The following is a 9,473-nucleotide window of genomic DNA, read 5'->3' as shown; positions in this document are numbered from 1 at the left end:
AGTCATCATCACCCGGTATTCCCAGGTGGTCACCCTCCCAAGTACTAACCGGGCCCGCCGTTGCTTAGCTTCGGTGATCGGACGAGAACCGGCGCTTTCAACGTGGTATGAACGATGACAGTTTAATTTTTTTCTTATTTGGTGTTTTAAGTGTTACTCTAAAAGAAAATCGTTGTCGCAGCCCAAAATTTCCTTGCTGTGAAATATAAGAGATGCTTTAGGAATTCACTTTTACTGGAGGTCGCTGGAAAGTGGAGCCTGATAACTCTGGTTTGCGTTACACATCCCCGGAACAACACGAGTGTCATTACGGGGGTATGGAAACTGTCGCTCACAGGCGTGTGTGTCATTGACATGGAACACTTAAATTGATCAATTTAGCCTCTGAGAACTTTTCTCAAACGTCTTTTAGTCACATGTTGGTGTTTATGTCTTCTTTATATTTCTTTCGGACCTACTTTCGCAAAATCTGGTATTTTACTCTCGTTACACAGGCTCACATCCCATCACTTACAGATGTGTGTGCAGAATTTAGATTTTAACACGAGCTTGCATCGGGATTAGAATTATTTAATATTCACCTTCTTTTATTCGTCATTTGGCTATACACATTAATTTACCTGTGTTTATTAACGTGTATTTTGGTTTCCATCGGGAGAAGTCGTGTGTACTCGCCTTCGTCTCCCCCCTACGACAAAATAGTATTAAACGCTGGTTACCGTCTAGTGGGAGTGCCTCAGAAGTCGCTCTTTTGTCTCTCGCTAAAGAAGTGTATGGATATTAATGAAAGTACGTTGCAAAAACTGGGAATAATTCTCTGACGTTATAGAAACAGAATGAATAAAGGAACAGCACCTGTCACACTCGGCTACTACCGTTCGCGAGTCGGAAGCGTGCCACGTATCGAGTTCCTACTTATCTGAAACGTTTCCTTCGCGTTTTTCTTTCACTGCTAAGTTTTCAATTTTGCTTTTACTGTTTTGTAACTTTTTTTTTCTTGTTGTTTCTACTCACCTATTTTGTTTTATACCCAATAGCAAAGACTCTTGTCGTTATTGGAAAGTTAATTTTCAAATGTACGTACATATAAAATAGATATTTGATTTATAAATAAGGTGTGCAATCGTCGGTGTCTCCGAGTAAAGTCTCTCTCTGCTGGGTTATATTTCTAGACAAAGTAATTTTACAAAACGTAGCGAACGAACGTTATGTAAGGAAACTCGAAATATTTGTCGCATCGCCTTTTCTGTGTAGCAGACAGATCCCTCGACAATTGCTTTTCTTAGGCAAAACGTGCACGAGCGAGACAATTTTGTGAAATAGGGAAACGTTTTAAATTCCATCTGTATAAGACTGCCTTAGATTGATGTGGGCTGGATCTACTCATTAACGAAGTTTATGTTTTGTAGATTTCGCACCCTTTGTGCATTCGAAGATCGACCCGCGAAGATAGTTTATTTCTTTTCTCTTCAATATACGTCTGATTGAGGGGTTTGGTTTAAAGTGAAATGGAACGCGGCTCACGCCACCTGCTTAGAGAGCTGCTACTTTTCTTCAACGATATTTCTAGACAAAGTAATTTTACAAAACGTAGCGAACGAACGTTATGTAAGGAAACTCGAAATATTTGTCGCATCGCCTTTTCTGTGTAGCAGACAGAGCCCTCGACAATTGCTTTTCTTAGGCAAAACGTGCACGAGCGAGACAATTTTGTGAAATAGGGAAACGTTTTAAATTCCATCTGTATAAGACTGCCTTAGATTGATGTGGGCTGGATCTACTCATTAACGAAGTTTCTGTTTTGTAGATTTCGCACCCTTTGTGCATTCCGAAGATCGACCCGCTAAGATAGTTTATTTCTTTTCTCTCCAATGTACGTCTGATTGAGGGGTTTGGTTTAAATTGAAATGGAACGCGGCTAACGCCACCTGCTTAGAGAGCTGCTACTTTTCTTGAACGATCGCAGGAAATGAATGTTTGAATTTCGTTTTCGAAGCGTGTTTTATCAACTGACTTGTTGATGGAAAAGTTGATTAGTTCCTATAACAAAAATGTTTTCCCAACAGTTTACCATAATAAATACCCAGTATTAAGGCACTTCAATTGAGTCAACCACTTTCTTTCTCTCTTTCGGGAAGGATTTTTTATCTCTTAAATCAGAAATTGTGAAAAAAGTGAGACGTATCGATCAGCTCTTTGCGAGTCCTACAAATTTCAACGTGAAAAAAAAAAAAAAAGTCATCATCACCCGGTATTCCCAGGTGGTCACCCTCCCAAGTACTAACCGGGCCCGCCGTTGCTTAGCTTCGGTGATCGGACGAGAACCGGCGCTTTCAACGTGGTATGAACGATGACAGTTTAATTCTTTTCTTATTTGGTGTTTTAAGTGTTACTCTAAAAGAAAATCGTTGTCGCAGCCCAAAATTTCCTAGCTGTGAAATATAAGAGATGCTTTAGGAATTCACTTTTACTGGAGGTCGCTGGAAAGTGGAGCCTGATAACTCTGGTTTGCGTTACACATCCCCGGAACAACACGAGTGTCATTACGGGGGTATGGAAACTGTCGCTCACAGGCGTGTGTGTCATTGACATGGAACACTTAAATTGATCAATTTAGCCTCTGAGAACTTTTCTCAAACGTCTTTTAGTCACATGTTGGTGTTTATGTCTTCTTTATATTTCTTTCGGACCTACTTTCGCAAAATCTGGTATTTTACTCTCGTTACACAGGCTCACATCCCATCACTTACAGATGTGTGTGCAGAATTTAGATTTTAACACGAGCTTGCATCGGGATTAGAATTATTTAATATTCACCTTCTTTTATTCGTCATTTGGCTATACACATTAATTTACCTGTGTTTATTAACGTGTATTTTGGTTTCCATCGGGAGAAGTCGTGTGTACTCGCCTCGTCTCCCCTACGACAAAATAGTATTAAACGCTGGTTACCGTCTAGTGGGAGTGCCTCAGAAGTCGCTCTTTTGTCTCTCGCTAAAGAAGTGTATGGATATTAATGAAAGTACGTTGCAAAACTGGGAATAATTCTCTGACGTTATAGAAACAGAATGAATAAAGGAACAGCACCTGTCACACTCGGCTACTACCGTTCGCGAGTCGGAAGCGTGCCACGTATCGAGTTCCTACTTATCTGAAACGTTTCCTTCGCGTTTTTCTTTCACTGCTAAGTTTTCAATTTTGCTTTTACTGTTTTGTAACTTTTTTTTCTTGTTGTTTCTACTCACCTATTTTGTTTTATACCCAATAGCAAAGACTCTTGTCGTTATTGGAAAGTTAATTTTCAAATGTACGTACATATAAAATAGATATTTGATTTATAAATAAGGTGTGCAATCGTCGGTGTCTCCGAGTAAAGTCTCTCTCTGCTGGGTTATATTTCTAGACAAAGTAATTTTACAAAACGTAGCGAACGAACGTTATGTAAGGAAACTCGAAATATTTGTCGCATCGCCTTTTCTGTGTAGCAGACAGATCCCTCGACAATTGCTTTTCTTAGGCAAAACGTGCACGAGCGAGACAATTTTGTGAAATAGGGAAACGTTTTAAATTCCATCTGTATAAGACTGCCTTAGATTGATGTGGGCTGGATCTACTCATTAACGAAGTTTATGTTTTGTAGATTTCGCACCCTTTGTGCATTCCGAAGATCGACCCGCGAAGATAGTTTATTTCTTTTCTCTTCAATATACGTCTGATTGGAGGGGTTTGGTTTAAAGTGAAATGGAACGCGGCTCACGCCACCTGCTTAGAGAGCTGCTACTTTTCTTCAACGATATTTCTAGACAAAGTAATTTTACAAAACGTAGCGAACGAACGTTATGTAAGGAAACTCGAAATATTTGTCGCATCGCCTTTTCTGTGTAGCAGACAGAGCCCTCGACAATTGCTTTTCTTAGGCAAAACGTGCACGAGCGAGACAATTTTGTGAAATAGGGAAACGTTTTAAATTCCATCTGTATAAGACTGCCTTAGATTGATGTGGGCTGGATCTACTCATTAACGAAGTTTCTGTTTTGTAGATTTCGCACCCTTTGTGCATTCCGAAGATCGACCCGCTAAGATAGTTTATTTCTTTTCTCCAATGTACGTCTGATTGAGGGGTTTGGTTTAAATTGAAATGGAACGCGGCTAACGCCACCTGCTTAGAGAGCTGCTACTTTTCTTGAACGATCGCAGGAAATGAATGTTTGAATTTCGTTTTCGAAGCGTGTTTTATCAACTGACTTGTTGATGGAAAAGTTGATTAGTTCCTATAACAAAAATGTTTTCCCAACAGTTTACCATAATAAATACCCAGTATTAAGGCACTTCAATTGAGTCAACCACTTTCTTTCTCTCTTTCGGGAAGGATTTTTTATCTCTTAAATCAGAAATTGTGAAAAAAAGTGAGACGTATCGATCAGCTCTTTGCGAGACCTACAAATTTCAACGTGAAAAAAAAAAAAAAAAAAGTCATCATCACCCGGTATTCCCAGGTGGTCACCCTCCCAAGTACTAACCGGGCCCGCCGTTGCTTAGCTTCGGTGATCGGACGAGAACCGGCGCTTTCAACGTGGTATGAACGATGACAGTTTAATTTCTTTCTTATTTGGTGTTTTAAGTGTTACTCTAAAAGAAAATCGTTGTCGCAGCCCAAAATTTCCTAGCTGTGAAATATAAGAGATGCTTTAGGAATTCACTTTTACTGGAGGTCGCTGGAAAGTGGAGCCTGATAACTCTGGTTTGCGTTACACATCCCCGGAACAACACGAGTGTCATTACGGGGGTATGGAAACTGTCGCTCACAGGCGTGTGTGTCATTGACATGGAACACTTAAATTGATCAATTTAGCCTCTGAGAACTTTTCTCAAACGTCTTTTAGTCACATGTTGGTGTTTATGTCTTCTTTATATTTCTTTCGGACCTACTTTCGCAAAATCTGGTATTTTACTCTCGTTACACAGGCTCACATCCCATCACTTACAGATGTGTGTGCAGAATTTAGATTTTAACACGAGCTTGCATCGGGATTAGAATTATTTAATATTCACCTTCTTTTATTCGTCATTTGGCTATACACATTAATTTACCTGTGTTTATTAACGTGTATTTTGGTTTCCATCGGGAGAAGTCGTGTGTACTCGCCTCCTTCTCCCCTACAACAAAATAGTATTAAACGCTGGTTACCGTCTAGTGGGAGTGCCTCAGAAGTCGCTCTTTTGTCTCTCGCTAAAGAAGTGTATGGATATTAATGAAAGTACGTTGCAAAACTGGGAATAATTCTCTGACGTTATAGAAACAGAATGAATAAAGGAACAGCACCTGTCACACTCGGCTACTACCGTTCGCGAGTCGGAAGCGTGCCACGTATCGAGTTCCTACTTATCTGAAACGTTTCCTTCGCGTTTTTCTTTCACTGCTAAGTTTTCAATTTTGCTTTTACTGTTTTGTAACTTTTTTTTTCTTGTTGTTTCTACTCACCTATTTTGTTTTATACCCAATAGCAAAGACTCTTGTCGTTATTGGAAAGTTAATTTTCAAATGTACATACATATAAAATAGATATTTGATTTATAAATAAGGTGTGCAATCGTCGGTGTCTCCGAGTAAAGTCTCTCTCTGCTGGGTTATATTTCTAGACAAAGTAATTTTACAAAACGTAGCGAACGAACGTTATGTAAGGAAACTCGAAATATTTGTCGCATCGCCTTTTCTGTGTAGCAGACAGATCCCTCGACAATTGCTTTTCTTAGGCAAAACGTGCACGAGCGAGACAATTTTGTGAAATAGGGAAACGTTTTAAATTCCATCTGTATAAGACTGCCTTAGATTGATGTGGGCTGGATCTACTCATTAACGAAGTTTATGTTTTGTAGATTTCGCACCCTTTGTGCATTCCGAAGATCGACCCGCGAAGATAGTTTATTTCTTTTCTCTTCAATATACGTCTGATTGGAGGGGTTTCGTTTAAAGTGAAATGGAACGCGGCTCACGCCACCTGCTTAGAGAGCTGCTACTTTTCTTCAACGATATTTCTAGACAAAGTAATTTTACAAAACGTAGCGAACGAACGTTATGTAAGGAAACTCGAAATATTTGTCGCATCGCCTTTTCTGTGTAGCAGACAGAGCCCTCGACAATTGCTTTTTCTTAGGCAAAACGTGCACGAGCGAGACAATTTTGTGAAATAGGGAAACGTTTTAAATTCCATCTGTATAAGACTGCCTTAGATTGATGTGGGCTGGATCTACTCATTAACGAAGTTTCTGTTTTGTAGATTTCGCACCCTTTGTGCATTCGAAGATCGACCCGCTAAGATAGTTTATTTCTTTTCTCCAATGTACGTCTGATTGGAGGGGTTTGGTTTAAATTGAAATGGAACGCGGCTAACGCCACCTGCTTAGAGAGCTGCTACTTTTCTTGAACGATCGCAGGAAATGAATGTTTGAATTTCGTTTTCGAAGCGTGTTTTATCAACTGACTTGTTGATGGAAAAGTTGATTAGTTCCTATAACAAAAATGTTTTCCCAACAGTTTACCATTATAAACACCCAGTATTAAGGCACTTCAATTGAGTCAACCACTTTCTTTCTCTCTTTCGGGAAGGATTTTTTATCTCTTAAATCAGAAATTGTGAAAAAAAAGAGACGTATCGATCAGCTCTTTGCGAGACCTACAAATTTCAACGTGAAAAAAAAAAAAAAAAAAAAGTCATCATCACCCGGTATTCCCAGGTGGTCACCCTCCCAAGTACTAACCGGGCCCGCCGTTGCTTAGCTTCGGTGATCGGACGAGAACCGGCGCTTTCAACGTGGTATGAACGATGACAGTTTAATTTTCTTTCTTATTTGGTGTTTTAAGTGTTACTCTAAAGAAAATCGTTGTCGCAGCCCAAAATTTCCTAGTTGTGAAATATAAGAGATGCTTTAGGAATTCACTTTTACTGGAGGACGCTGGAAAGTGGAGCCTGATAACTCTGGTTTGCGTTACACATCCCCGGAACAACACGAGTGTCATTACGGGGGTATGGAAACTGTCGCTCACAGGCGTGTGTGTCATTGACATGGAACACTTAAATTGATCAATTTAGCCTCTGAGAACTTTTCTCAAACGTCTTTTAGTCACATGTTGGTGTTTATGTCTTCTTTATATTTCTTTCGGACCTACTTTCGCAAAATCTGGTATTTTACTCTCGTTACACAGGCTCACATCCCATCACTTACAGATGTGTGTGCAGAATTTAGATTTTAACACGAGCTTGCATCGGGATTAGAATTATTTAATATTCACCTTCTTTTATTCGTCATTTGGCTATACACATTAATTTACCTGTGTTTATTAACGTGTATTTTGGTTTCCATCGGGAGAAGTCGTGTGTACTCGCCTTCTTCTCCCCTACAACAAAATAGTATTAAACGCTGGTTACCGTCTAGTGGGAGTGCCTCAGAAGTCGCTCTTTTGTCTCTCGCTAAAGAAGTGTATGGATATTAATGAAAGTACGTTGCAAAACTGGGAATAATTCTCTGACGTTATAGAAACAGAATGAATAAAGGAACAGCACCTGTCACACTCGGCTACTACCGTTCGCGAGTCGGAAGCGTGCCACGTACCGAGTTCCTACTTATCTGAAGACGTTTCCTTCGCGTTTTTCTTTCACTGCTATGTTTTCAATTTTGCTTTTACTGTTTTGTAACTTTTTTTTTCTTGTTGTTTCTACTCACCTATTTTGTTTTATACCCAATAGCAAAGACTCTTGTCGTTATTGGAAAGTTAATTTTCAAATGTACATACATATAAAATAGATATTTGATTTATAAATAAGGTGTGCAATCGTCGGTGTCTCCGAGTGAAGTCTCTCTCTGCTGGGTTATATTTCTAGACAAAGTAATTTTACAAAACGTAGCGAACGAACGTTATGTAAGGAAACTCGAAATATTTGTCGCATCGCCTTTTCTGTGTAGCAGACAGATCCCTCGACAATTGCTTTTCTTAGGCAAAACGTGCACGAGCGAGACAATTTTGTGAAATAGGGAAACGTTTTAAATTCCATCTGTATAAGACTGCCTTAGATTGATGTGGGCTGGATCTACTCATTAACGAAGTTTCTGTTTTGTAGATTTCGCACCCTTTGTGCATTCCGAAGATCGACCCGCGAAGATAGTTTATTTCTTTTCTCTTCAATATACGTCTGATTGGAGGGGTTTGGTTTAAAGTGAAATGGAACGCGGCTCACGCCACCTGCTTAGAGAGCTGCTACTTTTCTTCAACGATATTTCTAGACAAAGTAATTTTACAAAACGTAGCGAACGAACGTTATGTAAGGAAACTCGAAATATTTGTCGCATCGCCTTTTCTGTGTAGCAGACAGAGCCCTCGACAATTGCTTTTCTTAGGCAAAACGTGCACGAGCGAGACAATTTTGTGAAATAGGGAAACGTTTTAAATTCCATCTGTATAAGACTGCCTTAGATTGATGTGGGCTGGATCTACTCATTAACGAAGTTTCTGTTTTGTAGATTTCGCACCCTTTGTGCATTCGAAGATCGACCCGCTAAGATAGTTTATTTCTTTTCTCTCCAATGTACGTCTGATTGGAGGGGTTTGGTTTAAATTGAAATGGAACGCGGCTAACGCCACCTGCTTAGAGAGCTGCTACTTTTCTTGAACGATCGCAGGAAATGAATGTTTGAACTTCGTTTTCGAAGCGTGTTTTATCAACTGACTTGTTGATGGAAAAGTTGATTAGTTCCTATAACAAAATGTTTTCCCAACAGTTTACCATTATAAACACTTAGTATTAAGGCACTTCAATTGAGCCAACCACTTTCTTTCTCTCTTTCGGGAAGGATTTTTTATCTCTTAAATCAGAAATTGTGAAAAAAGTGAGAGGTATCGATCAGCTCTTTGCGAGACCTACAAATTTCAACGTGAAAAAAAAAAAAAAAAAAGTCATCATCACCCGGTATTCCCAGGTGGTCACCCTCCCAAGTACTAACCGGGCCCGCCGTTGCTTAGCTTCGGTGATCGGACGAGAACCGGCGCTTTCAACGTGGTATGAACGATGACAGTTTAATTTTCTTTCTTATTTGGTGTTTTAAGTGTTACTCTAAAAGAAAATCGTTGTCGCAGCCCAAAATTTCCTAGTTGTGAAATATAAGAGATGCTTTAGGAATTCACTTTTACTGGAGGACGCTGGAAAGTGGAGCCTGATAACTCTGGTTTGCGTTACACATCCCCGGAACTACACGAGTGTCATTTCGGGGGTATGGAAACTGTCGCTCACAGGCGTGTGTGTCATTGACTTAAATTGATCAATTTAGCCTCTGAGAACTTTTCTCAAACGTCTTTTAGTCACATGTTGGTGTTTATGTCTTCTTTATATTTCTTTCGGACCTACTTTCGCAAAATCTGGTATTTTACTCTCGTTACACAGGCCCACATCCCATCACTTACAGATGTGTGTGCAGAATTT

General features: G+C 39.6%; 5 non-coding genes across 5 annotated transcripts; all 5 read right to left on the bottom strand.

The window, feature by feature from the left end:
* Positions 1–119, bottom strand: LOC143231221 (5S ribosomal RNA). The gene has a single exon (XR_013016847.1). It is a non-coding gene; the product is annotated as a 5S ribosomal RNA (ribosomal RNA).
* A 2,117-nt stretch (positions 120–2,236) lies between these two features.
* LOC143231220 (5S ribosomal RNA) lies at positions 2,237–2,355 on the bottom strand. The gene has a single exon (XR_013016846.1). It is a non-coding gene; the product is annotated as a 5S ribosomal RNA (ribosomal RNA).
* A 2,116-nt stretch (positions 2,356–4,471) lies between these two features.
* On the bottom strand, positions 4,472–4,590 carry LOC143231219 (5S ribosomal RNA). Its single transcript, XR_013016845.1, has one exon. It is a non-coding gene; the product is annotated as a 5S ribosomal RNA (ribosomal RNA).
* A 2,120-nt stretch (positions 4,591–6,710) lies between these two features.
* On the bottom strand, positions 6,711–6,829 carry LOC143231218 (5S ribosomal RNA). Its single transcript, XR_013016844.1, has one exon. It is a non-coding gene; the product is annotated as a 5S ribosomal RNA (ribosomal RNA).
* A 2,119-nt stretch (positions 6,830–8,948) lies between these two features.
* On the bottom strand, positions 8,949–9,067 carry LOC143231217 (5S ribosomal RNA). The gene has a single exon (XR_013016843.1). It is a non-coding gene; the product is annotated as a 5S ribosomal RNA (ribosomal RNA).
* Between the last annotated feature and the right edge of the window lie 406 nt (positions 9,068–9,473).

Source organism: Tachypleus tridentatus, chromosome 10 (genome assembly GCF_004210375.1).
Source record: "Tachypleus tridentatus isolate NWPU-2018 chromosome 10, ASM421037v1, whole genome shotgun sequence".
In the NCBI taxonomy this organism is placed as follows: domain Eukaryota; kingdom Metazoa; phylum Arthropoda; class Merostomata; order Xiphosura; family Limulidae; genus Tachypleus; species Tachypleus tridentatus.
Note: the sequence above shows the minus strand (reverse complement) of the source record. Positions and strands in the feature narration are given on the sequence as shown.